Below are 15998 nucleotides of genomic sequence, written 5' to 3'. Positions count from 1 at the left end.
GATTTAGATAATATTATACTGTGAAACAAGCCTGTTACAAAAAGACAAATATTGTATTATTCCACTCACATGATGGACCCAGCATAGTCTCGTTGACAAACACAGAACATATATTGGTGGTTTCCAAAGACTGAAGGGAGGGAGAAGGGAGAACTGATATTTAATGAGTATAAAGTTCCAATTTCACAAGATGAGAAGAGTTCTAGAGATGAGTAGTACAACAACATGAATGTACTTAAGATTATAGAACTGTACACTTAAAATAGTTAAGATGACAAATTTTATGGTATATACATATATATACACACATATATATATATCCCCAATTTTTAAAATCGCTAAGTATTTTAATCATCCTTCTTAATAATACAAAGACCTAAAAATACTGGTAACTGGTCAACCCTCTCCTATCCTTAATGTTGTTTTTGGTCTGTTATTTAGTTCTAACCCATCTTTTTCACACCACAAGTTAGATATCATTGTTATGGTGGTTATTTTAAAAGGCCAAATACATTTATTTTCTATTCTTAACTGTAGCTGAAGTCCTTTTCAGTCTAAATTCATTTGTTATCATTGATATTGTTGCTTTTATGCTTTCACATACATGATGATTTGTTTACTCTAATTTCGGTAATTTTTTGTGAGTTTGTATTTTATTAATCTTCATGTTTAAGAATACAGAGGGGCCTAAATTAATGCTGATTTCTTCCGATGAGGATCTTTGTCTGCTTCTAGAGGATTTCAGGAGGCAAGTAGCTGAGGATCACTTAAATTTCTCAGCTTTCAGATTGAGTTATTGCATACGTATCTTGAATTTGAAACACAAAACTTCAAAAGGATGGGTTTATGGATACAAACTGGTCAGGGAGATGATGATGGTGGTGGTGATGGAGATGATACTATTTATCAGTTTTTTCCACCTGGAGTCAGTGGTCATGGTTTCCTTTGCCTCTAGGCAGAAATATCTCTCTCTCACTGAGGGTTTAGCCATATACGTTTTCTATCCTTATACAAGGGTCTTGGCTTGTGCTCCCCCACTGTAGTTGGGCTCAAGGATCAGTCTTCAGTTCTGGTCAGGCAGTCACTCCTCAGGGCATCTAACTTGCAAAAGGATTTGTCTTCAGGGCAGACTAGCTTCAGTTCACTTACCTCTCTGTTTTCAGCTCACTTTTTAATTTAAGTATCTTAGAGCCTTTCTTTGCATTTTCAGAATGCAAAATATTTAAATTTTTGTTTATTATAATTCATACATGTTTTAAAGTGGGAGAGTGTTGAGTTTGAGACGTTCTTTATAGATCTTGGACACCAGCCCTTTATCTGTAGCATCATTTGCAAATATCTTCTCCCATTCTGTGGGTTACCTCTTTGTTTTGTTGACTGTTTCCTTTGCTGTGCAGAAGCTTTTTATCTTGATGAAGTCCCAAAACTTCATTTTTGCTTTTGTTTCACTAGATTTTGGAGATGTATCTTGAAAGAAGTTGCTGTGGGCAGTGTCAAAGAGGTTACTGCCTATGTTCTCCTCTAGGATTTTGATGGTTTCCTGTCTCACATTGAGGTCTTTCATCCATTTTGAGTTTATCTTTGTGTATGGTGTTAGAGAATGGTCGAGTTCCATTCTTCTGCATGTGGCTGTCCAATTTTCCCAGCACCATTTATTGAAGAGACTGTCTTTTTTCCATTGCATGTTTTTTCCTGCTTTGACAAAGATTATTTGACCATAGAGTTGAGGGTCCCTATCTCGGTTCTCTATTCTGTTCCATTGGTCTATAGATCTGTGTTTGTGCCAGTACCATGCTGTCTTGGTGATCATTGCTTTGTAATATAGCTTGAAATTGGGCAATGTGATGCCCCCAGCTTTGTTTTTCTTTTTCAACATTTCCTTGGCGATTTGGGGTCTTTTCTGATTCCATACAAATTTTAGGATTGTTTGTTCCAGCACTTTGAAAAATGTCATTGGAATTTTGATCAGGATGGCATTGAAGGTATAGATTGGTCTGGGCAGCATAGACATTTTAACAATGTTTATTCTTCCAATCCATGAGTGTGGAATATTTTTCCATCTTTTTGTGTCTTCTTCAATTTCTTTCATGAGTGTTCTGTAGTTCCTAGAGTATAGATTCTTTATCTCTTTGGTTAGGTTTATTCCGAGGTATCTTATGGTTTTTGGTGCTATTGTAAGTGGAATTGTTTCTCTAATTTCTCTTTCTATAGTTGTGTTGTTAGTGTATAAGAAAGCAACTGATTTCTGTGCATTGATTTTGTATCCTGCCACATTACTGAATTGCTGTATGAGTTCTAGTAATTTGGGGGTGGAGTCTTTTGGGTTTTCCACATAAAGTATCATGTCGTCTGTGAAAAGAGAGAGTTTGACTTCTTCTTTGCCAATTTGACTACCTTTGATTTCTTTTTGTTGTCTGATTGCTGTTGCTAGGACTTCTAGTACTATGTTGAACAATAGTGGTGAGAGTGGGCATCCTTGACATGTTCCTGATCTTAAGGGAAAGGCTTTCAGCTTTTCCCCATTGAGGATGATATTCACTGTGAGTTTTTCATAGATGGATTTTATGAACTTGAGGAATGTTCCTTCTATCCCTATACTCTGAAGAGTTTTAATCAGGATAGGATTTGTATTTTGTCAAGTGCTTTTTCTGCATCAATTGAGAGGACCATATGGTTCTTCTCCCTCCTCTTATTAATGTATTCTATCACATTGATTGATTTGCAAATGTTGAACCACCCTTGCATCCCAGGGATAAATCCCACTTGGTCGTGGTGGATGATCCTTTTAGTGTATTGTTGGATCCTATTAGGTAGAATTTTGTTGAGGATTTTGGAATCCATATTCATCAGGGATATCGGTCTGAAATTCTCCTTTTTGATGGGGTCTTTGCCTGGTTTGGGGATTAAGGTAACGCAAAAAAAATGGGCAGAAGATATGAAAAGACACTTCTCTGAAGAAGACACACAAATGGCCAACAGATACATGAAAAGATGTTCATCATCATTAGCCATCAGGGAAATTCAAATCAAAACCACATTGAGATATCACCTTACACCAGTTAGAATGGCAAAAATGGACAGGGAAAGAAACAACAAATGTTGGAAAAGTTGTGGAGAAAGGGGAACCCCCTTACACTGTTGGTAGGAATGCAAGTTGGTATAGCCACTTTGGAAAACAGTATGGAGGTGCCTCAAAAAATTAAAAATAGAGCTACCCTATGACCCAGCAATTGCACTCCTGGATATTTACCCCAAAGACACAGATGTAGTGAAAAGAAGGACCATATGCGAGGCGGAGCAAGATGGCGGAGGAGTAGGAGACCTAGATTTCGTCTGGTCTCAGGAATTCAGCTGAATAGGGATCAAACCATTCTGAACACCTACGAACTCAACAGGAGATCGAACAGGAGAGTAGCAACAACTCTCTGAACAGAGAAGCGACCACTTACTGGAAGGTAGGGCGTGCGGAGAAGTGAATCCAAGGCGATATTGGGGAGGATAGACGGCGGGGGAGGGGCTTCCGTTGGCCGCTTCTGGCAAGTGATAGAGCCGCGGAGCACAAAATTGGACCTTTTAGAAGTTGGCTCGGCGGAGGGACGTCGCTGCAGTGGCTAAGCGGGGGGTGGAATCCTCCCCCGACAGTGTGGTCTCAGGACCCTTGGGGTCACAGAGAGACCGGGGGTTCCTGAGTGTGCCAGAGCTCCCAGGTATCAGAGCGGGGAAGCCGGCTGCAGAGACGGAGCCAAGGCGCGGGCTCTCAGCTCGGGGTTGCCATAAACTGTGATCTGCGGCCTAGTCGGGGCACGGCTCCCCCAGCAGGGACCCAACAAGCAGCAGATCCGGGGAGACTCCCCTTCCTTCCCGGGGAGGAGCGGTGCGGGAACGCACTGCAGGGATCTGCAGGGTTTGGAGACTCCGTGCGCGGTCGGGTGCCAGAGATAGCACGCTCAGTCACAGGCCGGGTGAGCACGGAGTGCGGCCGGAGACCGGGGACACGGAAGTGACTGCTTTTCTCTGGGGGCACACTGAGGAGCGGGGCCCCGAGTTCTCAGCTCCTCCGGGTGGAGATTGGGAGGCCACCAGTTCTGCCCTGGTCCTCCAAAGCTGTACCGAGAGCTTGCAGGGAACAAAAGCTCCTGAGAGCAAACCGGAGCAGCTTCCTTAGCCCGGACCGACAAGGGTGGGGCAATTCCGCCTCCGGCAAAGACATTTGGAAACCACAGCAACAGGACCCTCCCCCAGAAGATCAGCACAAACAGCCAGCAAGCCAAGACCAAGTTGATCGATCAAGGAGAATGGGAGAACTCCAGCGCTAGGGGAATACTGCACATAGATTCATGGCTTTTTTTTTTTTTTACCATAATTCATTATTTCATCAAAGTTAATTTTTGTTGACTGTTTTTTTTATTTTTCTTTTTCCCTTTTTCAACCAACATCTTATCAATCCCTTTTAAAAAAAAAAAAAAAATTTTCTATTTTTCATTTTTAGAGTCATATTTTATCCCTTCATAGTAGTTACCCTTATTTTTGGCATATATATATAAGTTGTTCTCTCTTTAAAATTTTGAGGTACAGTTTCTTCTAACAGATCAAAATATACCCTAAATCACTAGTGTATGGCTTTGTTCTAGTCTCCTGCCTGATCACATTCTCTCCCTTTTTCCTTTTTTTTTCTTTTTTTTCTTAAATCTTCTTTCTTTATTCAAACAACTTATCTTACCAAGTCCTTTTATAAAATCTTTTATAATTTTCATCTTTACATTCATCTTCCATCCCTTCATTGTATCAACCCTTATTTTGTACATATATGTCTTTCTTCCTTTAAAATTTTAGGAGGCACTTTTTTCTAACAGACCAAAATACGCCCAAAAACTAGTGTGTGGCACTGATCTATGCACAAGCCTGATCATATTTGATCATATTCTGCTTTTTTTGTATTGGTTTGTTTTTGTTTTTATCTTTTTTTTTTCTTTTTCTCTTTCTTTTCTCTTTCTTTCCCTTTCTTTTCCCCTGGTTTCAGGTCTTTTCTGATTTGTATACAGTATAGTTGCTGGGGACGTTGTAAACCTGTTAGCATTTTGTTCTCTCATTCATCTATTCTCCTCTGGACAAAATGACAAGACGAAAGAAATCACCTCAGCAAAAAGAACAAGAGGTAGTACCATCAGCCAGGGACCTACTCAATACGGACATTAGTACGATGTCGGACCTAGAGTTCAGAATCATGACTTTAAAGATACTAGCTGGGCTTGAAAAAAGCGTGGAAGTTATTAGAAAAACCCTTTCTGGAGAAATAAAAGAACTAAAATCTAACCAAATCGAAATCAAAAAGGCTATTGATGAGGTGCAATCAAAAATGGGGGCACTAAATGCTAGGATAAATGAGGCAGAAGAGAGAATCAGTGATATAGAAGACCAAATGATGGAAAATAAAGAGGCTGAGAAAAAGAGAGAGAAACAACTACAGGATCACGAGGGCAGAATTCGAGAGATAAGTGATACGATAAGACGAAACAACATTAGAATAATTGGGATCCCAGAAGAAGAAGAGAGAGAGAGAGGGGCAGAAGGTATATTGGAGCAAATTATAGCAGAGAACTTCCCTAATGTGAGGAAGGAAACAGGCATTAAAATCCAGGAGGCACAGAGAACCCCTCTCAAAATCAATAATAATAGGTCAACACCCCGACATCTAATAGTAAAACTTACGAATCTCAGAGACAAAGAGAAAATCCTGAAAGCAGCTCGGGAGAAGAGATATGTAACCTACAATGGTAGAAACATTAGATTGGCAACAGACCTATCCACAGAGACCTGGCAGGCCAGAAAGGACTGGCAAGATATCTTCAGAGCACTAAACGAGAAAAATATGCAGCCAAGAATACTATATCCAGCTAGGCTATCATTGAAAATAGAAGGAGAGATAAAAAGCTTCCAGAACAAACAAAAATTAAAGGAATTTGCAAACACGAAACCAGCCCTCCAAGAAATATTGAGAGGGGTCCTCTAAGCAAAGAGAGAACCCAAAAGCAGCAAAGAGCAGAAAAGAACACAGACAACAGACAGTTAACAGTCACCTGACAGGTAATACAATGGCACTAAATTCATACCTTTCAATAGTTACCCTGAATGTAAATGGGCTCAATGCCCCAATCAAAAGACACAGGCTATCAGATTGGATTAAAAAACAAGACCCATCAATATGCTGTCTGCAAGAGACTCATTTTAGACCCAAAGACACCCCCAGATTGAAAGTGAAGGGGTGGAAAACAATTTACCATGCTAATGGACACCAAAAGAAAGCTGGGGTGGCAATCCTTATATCAGACAAACTAGATTTTAAAACAAAGACTGTAATAAGACATGAGGAAGGACACTATATCCTACTGAAAGGGTCTATCCAACAAGAAGATCTAACAATTGTAAATATCTATGCCCCGAACATGGGAGCAGCCAATTATATAAGGCAATTAATAACAAAAGCAAAGAAACACATTGACAACAATACAATAATAGTGGGGGACTTTAACACCGCCCTGACTGAAATGGACAGATCATCTAAGCAAAAGATCAACAAGGAAATAAAGACTTTAAATGACACACTGGACCAAATGGACTTCACAGACATATTCAGAACATTCCATCCCAAAGCAACGGAATACACATTCTTCTCTAGTGCCCATGGAACATTCTCCAGAATTGATCACATCCTAGGTCACAAATCAGGTCTCAACCGGTACCAAAAGATTGGGATCATTCCCTGCATATTTTCAGAACACAATGCTTTGAAACTAGAACTCAATCACAAGAGGAAAGTCGTAAAGAACTCAAATACATGGAGGCTAAAGAGCATCCTACTAAAGAATGAATGGGTCAACCAAGAAATTAAAGAAGAATTAAAAAAATTCATGGAAACCAATGAAAATGAAAACACAACTGTTCAAAATCTTTGGGATACAGCAAAGGCAGTCCTGAGAGGAAAGTATATAGCAATACAAGCCTTTCTCAAGAAACAAGAAAGGTCTCAAATATACAACCTAACCCTACACCTAAAGGAGCTGGAGAAAGAACAGCAAATAAAGCCTAAACCCAGCAGGAGAAGAGAAATCATAAAGATCAGAGCAGAAATCAATGAACTAGAAACCAAAAGAACAGTAGAACAGATCAACGAAACTAGGAGCTGGTTCTTTGAAAGAATTAACAAGATTGATAAACCCCTGGCCAGACTGATCAAAAAGAAAAGAGAAATGACCCAAATCAACAAAATCATGAATGAAAGAGGAGAGATCACAACCAACACCAAAGAAATACAAACAATTATAAGAACATATTATGAGCAACTCTATGCCAGCAAATTAGATAACCTGGAAGAAATGGGTGCATTCCTAGAGATGTATCAACTACCAAAAGTGAACCAGGAAGAAACAGAAAACCTGAACAGACCTATAACCACTAAGGAAATTGAAACAGTCATCAAAAACCTCCCAAGAAACAAAAGCCCAGGTCCAGATGGCTTCCCAGGGGAATTCTATCAGACATTTCAAGAAGAATTAATACCTATTCTCCTGAAACTGTTCCAAAAAATAGAAATGGAAGGGAAACTTCCAAACTCATTTTATGAGGCCAGCATTACCTTGATCCCAAAACCAGACAAAGACCCCATCAAAAAGGAGAATTACAGGCCAATATCCTTGATGAACATGGATGCAAAAATTCTCACCAAAATACTAGCCAATAGGATCCAACAGTACATTAAAAGAATTATTCACCATGACCAAGTGGGATTTATTCCTGGGCTGCAAGGCTGGTTCAACATCCGCAAATCAATAAACGTGATACAATACATTAACAAAAGAAAGAGCAGGAATCATATGATCCTCTCAATAGATGCAGAAAAAGCATTTGACAAAGTACAACATCCTTTCTTGATCAAAACTCTTCAGAGTATAGGGATAGAGGGTACATACCTCAAGATCATAAAAGCCATCTATGAAAAACCTACAGCGAATATCATTCTCAATGGGGAAAGGCTGAGAGCATTTCCCCTAAGGTCAGGAACGCGGCAGGGATGTCCACTCTCACCACTGCTATTCAACATAGTATTAGAAGTCCTAGCCACAGCAATCAGACAACAAAAAGAAATCAAAGGCATCCAAATCGGCAAAGAGGAAGTCAAACTCTCACTCTTTGCAGATGATATGATACTGTATGTGGAAAACCCAAAAGACTCCACCCCAAAACTGCTAGAACTCATACAGGAATTCAGTAAAGTAGCAGGATATAAAATCAATGCACAGAAATCAGTGGCATTCCTATACACCAACAACAAGACAGAAGAGAGACAAATCAAGGAGTCTATCCCATTTACAATTGCACCCAAAACCATTAGATACCTAGGAATAAATCTAACCAAAGAGGCAAAGGATCTGTACTCAGAAAACTATAAAATACTCATGAAAGAAACTGAAGAAGACACAAAGAAATGGAAAAATGTTCCATGCTCATGGATTGGGAGAATCAACATTGTGAAGATGTCAATGCTACCTAGAGCAATCTACACATTCAATGCAATCCCCATCAAAATACCATCCACTTTTTTTAAAGAAATGGAACAAATAATCCTAAAATTTGTATGGAACCAGAAGAGACCCAGAATAGCCAGAGGAATACTGAAAAAGAAAAGCAAATCTGGCGGCATCACAATTCCGGACTTCCAGCTCTATTACAAAGTTGTCATCATCAAGACAGTATGGTACTGGCACAAAAACAGACAAATAGATCAATGGAACAGAATCGAGAGCCCAGAAATGGACCCTCAACTCTATGGTCAACTTATTTTTGACAAAGCAGGAAAGAATGTCCAATGGCAAAAAGACAGTCTCTTCAACAAATGGTGTTGGGAAAATTGGACAGCCACATGCAGAAGAATGAAACTGGACCATTTCCTTACACCACACACAAAAATAGACTCCAAATGGTTGAAAGACCTAAACGTGAGACAGGAGTCCATCCAAATCCTAAAGGAGAACACAGGTAGCAACCTTTTCGACCTTAGCCGCAGCAACTTCTTCCTAGAAACATCGCCAAAGGCAAGGGAAGTAAGGGCAAAAATGAACTATTGGGATTTCATCAAGATAAAAAGCTTTTGCACAGCAAAAGAAACAGTCCACAAAACCAAAAGACAACCGACAGAATGGGAGAAAATATTTGCAAATGACCTATCAGATAAAGGGCTAATATCCAAAATCTATAAAGAACTTATCAAACTCAACACCCAAAGAACAAATAATCAAATCAAGAAATGGGCAGAAGACATGAACAGACATTTCTCCAAAGAAGACATCCAAATGGCCAACAGGCACATGAAAAAGTGCTCAACATCGCTCGGCATCAGGGAAATCCAAATCAAAACCTCAATGAGATACCACCTCACACCCGTCAGAATGGCTAAAATTAACAAGTCAGGGAACGACAGATGTTGGCGGGGATGTGGAGAAAGGGGAACCCTCCTACACTGTTGGTGGGAATGCAAGCTGGTGCAACCCCTCTGGAAAACAGTATGGAGGTTCCTCAAACAGTTGAAATTAGAGCTACCGTTTGATCCAGCAACTGCACTACTGGGTATTTACCACAAAGATACAAATGTAGGGACCCGAAGGGGTACGTGTACCCCAATGTTTATAGCAGCAATGTCCACAATAGCCAAACTGTGGAAAGAGCCAAGATGCCCATCGACAGATGAATGGATAAAGAAGAAGTGGTATATATACACAATGGAATATTATGCAGCCATCAAAAGGAATGAGATCTTGCCATTTGCAACGACATGGATGGAACTGGAGGGTGTTATGCTGAGTGAAATAAGTCAATCAGAGAAAGACATGTATCACATGACCTCAATGATATGAGGAATTCTTAATCTCAGGAAACAAACTGAGTGTTACTGGAGTGGTTGGGGGTGGGAGGGATGGGGTGGCTGGGTGATAGACATTGGGGAGTGTATGTGCTATGGTGAGTGCTGTGAATTGTGCAAGACTGTTAAATCACAGATCTGTACTTCTGAAACAAATAACGCAACATATTTTAAGAAAAAAGAAAAAGAAGAAGATAAGAGGAGAGGAAGAAAAGGGGAGTATGTCAGAGGGGGAGACGAACCATGAGAGATGATGGACTCTGAAAAACAAACTGAGGGTTCTAGAGGGGAGGGGGTAGGGGGATGGGTTAGACTGGTAATGGGTATTGAGGAGGGCACGTTCTGCATGGAGCACTGGGTGTTATGAACAAACAATGAATCATGGAACACTGCACCAAAAACTAATGATGTAATATATGGTGATTAACATAACAATAAAAAAAATTAAAAAAAAGAAGGACCATATGCACCCCAATGTTCATAGCAGCAATGTCTGCAATAGCCAAACTGTGGAAAGAGCCGAGATGCCTTTCAACAGATGAATGGATGTGGTCCATATATACAATGGAATACTACTCAGCCATTAGAAAGGATGAATACCCAACTTTTACATCAACATGGATGGGACTGGAGGAGATTATGCTTAGTGAAATAAGTCAAGCAGAGAAAGTCAATTATCATATGGTCTCACTTATTTGTGGAACATAAGGAATATCATGGAGGACATTAGGAGAAGGAAGGGAAAAATGAAGGGAGGGAAATCAGAGGGAGAGATGAACCATGAGAGACTATGGACTCTGAGAAACAAACAGGGTTTTAGAGGGGAAGGGGGAGGAGGGATGGGTTAGCCTGGTGATGGGTATTGAGGAGAGCACGTATTGCATGGAGCACTGGGTGTTATATGAAAACAATGGATCGTGGATCACTACATCAAAAACTAATGATGTATTGTATGGTGACTAATGTAACATAATAAAATAAAAATAAATAAATAATAAAATAAAGTGGGAGAGAGGTCCAGAATATCTAATGAACTTGAGACATATATTTTCACTCAAGGTTCTATAGTTTGACAAAATGTCCGTATCCCAAGAGTAAATATCCATTACAAAGTGGGTTCAGAGGTTCCCAGTGTGTCTCAAGGGCCAACTGAGTAGGTTATTTGATGTCTATTTGCATGAGAGAACTAGCAGCATCAAGGGAAGGAGCTCACCCAAACAGAAGTGGGAGACAAGGGGGAAAACAATGGGCACTTGCCCTTCTCTCACAGGGTTGTGGGAAAAAAGTGAATGAGTCAGCAAGATGAGCGCTACTCAGATTGTCAGTAGGCCTCCCTGCACTCCCAAAACCCAACTGCCCCCTACACACCCACCCCCCAGGGGAGAGAACCCAATAACCTTTAAAGCTACTTTGTATATGTATTGGGAGGGAGAGGGTACATTCTCCACATTATCAAGGTGCCTAACGAAACGGAGGAAGGGCATCACTGGCAGTGGTCCAGGAGAAGCTCTGGCAGGAACAGAGAGACATCACTATGCAGTAGGAGGTCTGGGTAGGCAGGAGCTGGAGCCTTAGCATATAGCTGCCCTGCTCTCTTGACTTCCTATGCCCTTCTCTGATCTCTTCTAAGGCATTTTTTAAATTGACATCTGGTCACATTATTCCCATCCTTAAGACCTGCCTGTGGTTCTTGTTGTTTGGATGAAGATCAAAAACCTTTTCTTTGGTTTCCACACACTGAGAAGAGTCTCTGGCCTCAGTCTCCTTCTTTCCTTCCTTGGCCCATTTCAACAAATCAAATCAGTTACACACTTTGGTAGCCCTGGCTTTTTTTTTTTTTTTTTACATCACCCTTGCCTCAGCTATAATCATTTTGTGGAATTTTTCTATTACCATCTTCTCCTCCTTATCCAACCAGCTCGCCAAACAAATCAGTGAAGAGGCTGGCCCTGCTCCACTCATATTCCCAGGCTGGTGTCCAGTGTCTGGCACAGAGCAGGCACAGATGCATTTTTCTTGATTAAAGTATGATTAAACATGGGACAACATGAAGATATTCCAATTTAGTCCAAAGGATAGGAGCCTGGAAATGGAAGTGATAGTAATGGGCTCATCCCATGCTCCTTTGTTCTATGACTATGACCCACTCCCATCCCCAAATGCTGGCATTTTGCAATTATTTTCCTATTTGATATAGTTATTGCAGTTTTTTATAAGGCAGAGATGTGATTACTGCTTTACACAATAAAAATAATGTTGGTCACTTTTATTCATCATTTACCATGCAAGGTTTATTTTCATTTTTGCTCATCCTCTAAAAACCCTTCAAAGAAATTATTTTTAACTGCCTTAATCAGATGAGTAGTCTGGTTATCTATGTCTATATAACAAACTACCTCAAAATTTTGTGGCTTAAAACAACCACTACTTTATTATGGCTCATTATGGGTCTGGCTTTCAGGTAGGACCTGGCTGGTGATTTCTGTGCTCCATGACAAAGAAACCACAGGCGTCACTGGTGTTCTTCAGCTGGTGGATGAAATGGTCTGGAGGGTCCAGGACAGCTTCATTCCCACTGATGTCTTGAGCCCTGGTGGGGATGATTGTGGGCTGGATGGATCCAGCTGAGACTGAAGACAAAACTGCTGACATGTGGCCTCCCCAGATGATGGTCTGAGGATAGTCAGTCTCCCTACATAATGAGTCAGGGCTCCCAAAGACTAAGGGCCAGAGATGCAAGCTGCAAGATTTTAAATGTCATCTCTTTGATAGTCACAAAACCTTACTTCTCTTGCAATCTGTGGGTCAGGTAAACCATTTCAGCTCAGCTCAGATTCAAGAGAAGATGACACCTGTCACTGGAAGAAGTAGCACAGATTTTGCACCATCTTTGGTCCACTACAGAGGCCATGGCCTGTGTCTGCACAGCCACTAGGGAATAGGCCTACCAGGTGAGCCAGAGGCTGCAGGTTGTCCACTACCTCTCTCCATTCTTTCAAGGGCTAGAATCTTACTTTTTAAAAGTGAACCAATTTTTAGTTTTAGGGAAAAAAAGATATTTAAGACAAAATGATTTCAATTTCCCCTTAGAGAAATTAAAACAGAGAAAGCTTTCAAAAATGCCAAGAGAATAACCCATTGATTTTCCTGGTTTAGGATTCTCTGCTGGGCCCACTGGTGCTCTGGCAGCAGTCCCAGCCAGGCATGGGTGCTAGGCTAGAGAAGCTGCTGGAAATAAAAGATACATCATTACAACTGACATATCCCTGGGGTTCCAAAACAAGCCAATATTGAAAAACTGGAAATAATTTACTCTGTTCTATTTCAGGTAATGTGCATCCTTGTTGCCCTCATGAAAATAATACCTGTAAAACTTTCTGAATCGGTCTTGCCATGGGATACAGATGTTCCTTATGAGAACATCTTCCATTGACTGATGATACATCACCCATCCCAATCACCCACTTCCCTTCTGACCACATGTGATTAGATGCTCACCTCTTCTGAATGCTTTGAGAGCTCTGGCAGACTTTAAATCTGGAGGGTCTAGGCTTTCAAAAACCGTCTCAGTGTGCTATTGTACCTCAGGCCTCCAGCAGGAAGGGGCTTGAGTCTCTCTGTTCCATGAGGAAGTGTTGTTACCTGGCTTCTTAGTCTCATACCCTTTCATAGCATTTTTGCTTTTTATCTCTATCAATATCTATTTCCAAATATGAACCTGAGTATGAACAGACTCCAAAAAATTCCTGATCCAGGTGGAACCCAATTCTATTTGGTACTGACCTCTGAATATCTGAGTTATCATTTCCTGTGGTCCTTGGCCCCCTGTATGGGAGAATCTTTCTGAATCTTTTTGAAAGGATGGAGAAAATCCCTCGAGACCAAAAGGTGGTAGCCTTAGGATCTCAGAAGTTCAAAAATCCTACAACAGCCAGGCTCTTGGATGTTTAGAATAATTGAGAACCAAAAAAAATCAGAATGATGACTGCCCCTGAAATGTTCAATATTTGCTCAGAGGGAGCCTTGGGGATTATGTGATTCTCTTTCAGAGGCCCTTAATGGGGCAGCAAAAGACCAAGCATCCAGCATTCTTGGCCACCCCAAAGAGAAGCATCACTTCTAGCTATCTTACTTAGTGGGGTCCCTGCAGCTCCTATTTTTGAAGACCAAGTTCTTTGAGGTTGGGAGGGAAGTGTGCAAATCACTAATACAGGCCAACTCAGACAGTGCTACCCTTTCCACTGATAATGAAACATTCAAAAGATCACATCCTTGGGGCAAAAGCTGGAAGTGTCAGAGAGAGGGAAATGAACAGGGCTGGCTCACAGGATGGAGGGGGCTCATAAATCTCTCAGGGCATCCAGTCTACACTACCTGGAGACTCCAGAGATGAGGCTTCACAGCTCATGGGTGGACCAGGGGGACAGCTCAAAGTCAAAGGTCACCTGTGCTGCTTAGGTACTGAGGAAATGCTTCAAGCAGAGAAGACTTTTGAGCTCCTGAGTGCACAGGTCAGGTGCTCCTGAGATGGACCAGGTGGTAAGGGGTGCTTCAGGTAGAGGGATCAGCAAGACCATGGACGTGGGAACGGCAAAACTGGAAAGGAAAAGTCACAGAGACCAGGTCCATCTCTTAGAAGAGGTTTGGACTGTGGTGCCAGAGAATAGTGCATGATTTCTACATCTGCCATTTAACTGTGCTGCAATTATGGACAAGTTCTACACCTTTCATAGCCTGTGTCTCACTTTCTATCAAATGAAGTTCCCAAGAAAAGTAAAACTGAGGAGTGGCTGAGATCAAACATCAGCACGATACTGGTCCATGGAAGGGCTCAGGCAGGTCATGGAACTGTGGTCATGACTGCCCCAGGTGAGACTTCAATTAGTATTCATCAATTGTTGATTAGAACTTTAGGAGTACACCAGAGCTCTGTTTTGTATAAACACTAATAGTATAATTTGTTTGTGTATGTGCCTGTGTAGTATTTGTTGTTTGTTTGTTTTTATTTTTTATTATGTTATGTTTTTATTTTTTTATTATGTTATGTTAATCACCATACATTACATCATTAGTTTTTGATGTAGTGTTTCATGATTCACTGTGCGTATAACACCCAGTACTCCATGCAGTACGTGCCCTCTTTAATACCCATCACCAGGCTAACCCATCCCCCCAGCCCCCTCCCCTCTAGAACCCTCAGTTTGTTTCTCAGAGTCATAGTCTCTCATGGTTCGTCTCCCCCTCCGATTCCCCCACTTCATTAGCTTCCACACACTTTAGTTCCTAGGAGCCTCAAAGAATAAAGTATTTCATGTAGACTCCACCCCTAGGTTATTTCATGGAGCTTGAGCAATGACTCCTCTCAGATATGGGAGGTTTATGGGCCCAGCAGTTGAACATTGCACCAGGAAATCCATAATGACCCCTGCAGTATCGGCAACTACAAATACTCATTAACTTAAAAAATGCAAGTCAGCCATTCACAGATTGTCCATCGGATTTATCACTTAATTAGAATTTTATGAGGATTGTTTGTTAAGGATGAGAACTCAGATTGCTGGAATGGCCTTATTTGCCTTTTGGTTTCAAGAGGGGGTTAGCGGAAGATGTGAAAACTTTGATTAGCAAATCACCATCAGATTTAAGAGATTATAATTAGTAAGCGATCCCCAGGGAATACAGAGGTTCTTCAAGTATTTGGGGAATCAGACTGTAGTTTACCTCACACATAAGCCTTACAAAAATACAAGTACACAAAATGCAAAATGACCTCCAATGCCCTACATGTTATCATGAATTCCCCAAATAAAAGTATTTGTAGAAAGTTAATTATAATAAGTATAGGTCAGGAAAACAGTGCCATCCTCTTCCAGTTAACACAGTTTGACCATCCATTTGACAAATATCACCAAGTTCTAACCATGCACCAGCACTGGGATAGGGGCTGGAAATTGAACAATCAACAAAACAGCCAAGACAATGTCCTGTCTTTGGGGGCAGTGGCATAGTCAGTCATCAAGCAATTACACACCAAGCAGTGGCCAGTGCAGGAAAACAGCAGAGAGCCTAAGAGGTCAGAAAAGAG

This window comes from Eumetopias jubatus, unplaced genomic scaffold, assembly GCF_037043125.1.
Source record: "Eumetopias jubatus isolate StellerSeaLion01/CBP00866 unplaced genomic scaffold, mEumJub1_p1.0 scaffold_3, whole genome shotgun sequence".
NCBI lineage: Eukaryota > Metazoa > Chordata > Mammalia > Carnivora > Otariidae > Eumetopias > Eumetopias jubatus.
The sequence above is the reverse complement of the archived record's forward strand: the minus strand, read 5'-3'. Positions refer to the sequence as shown.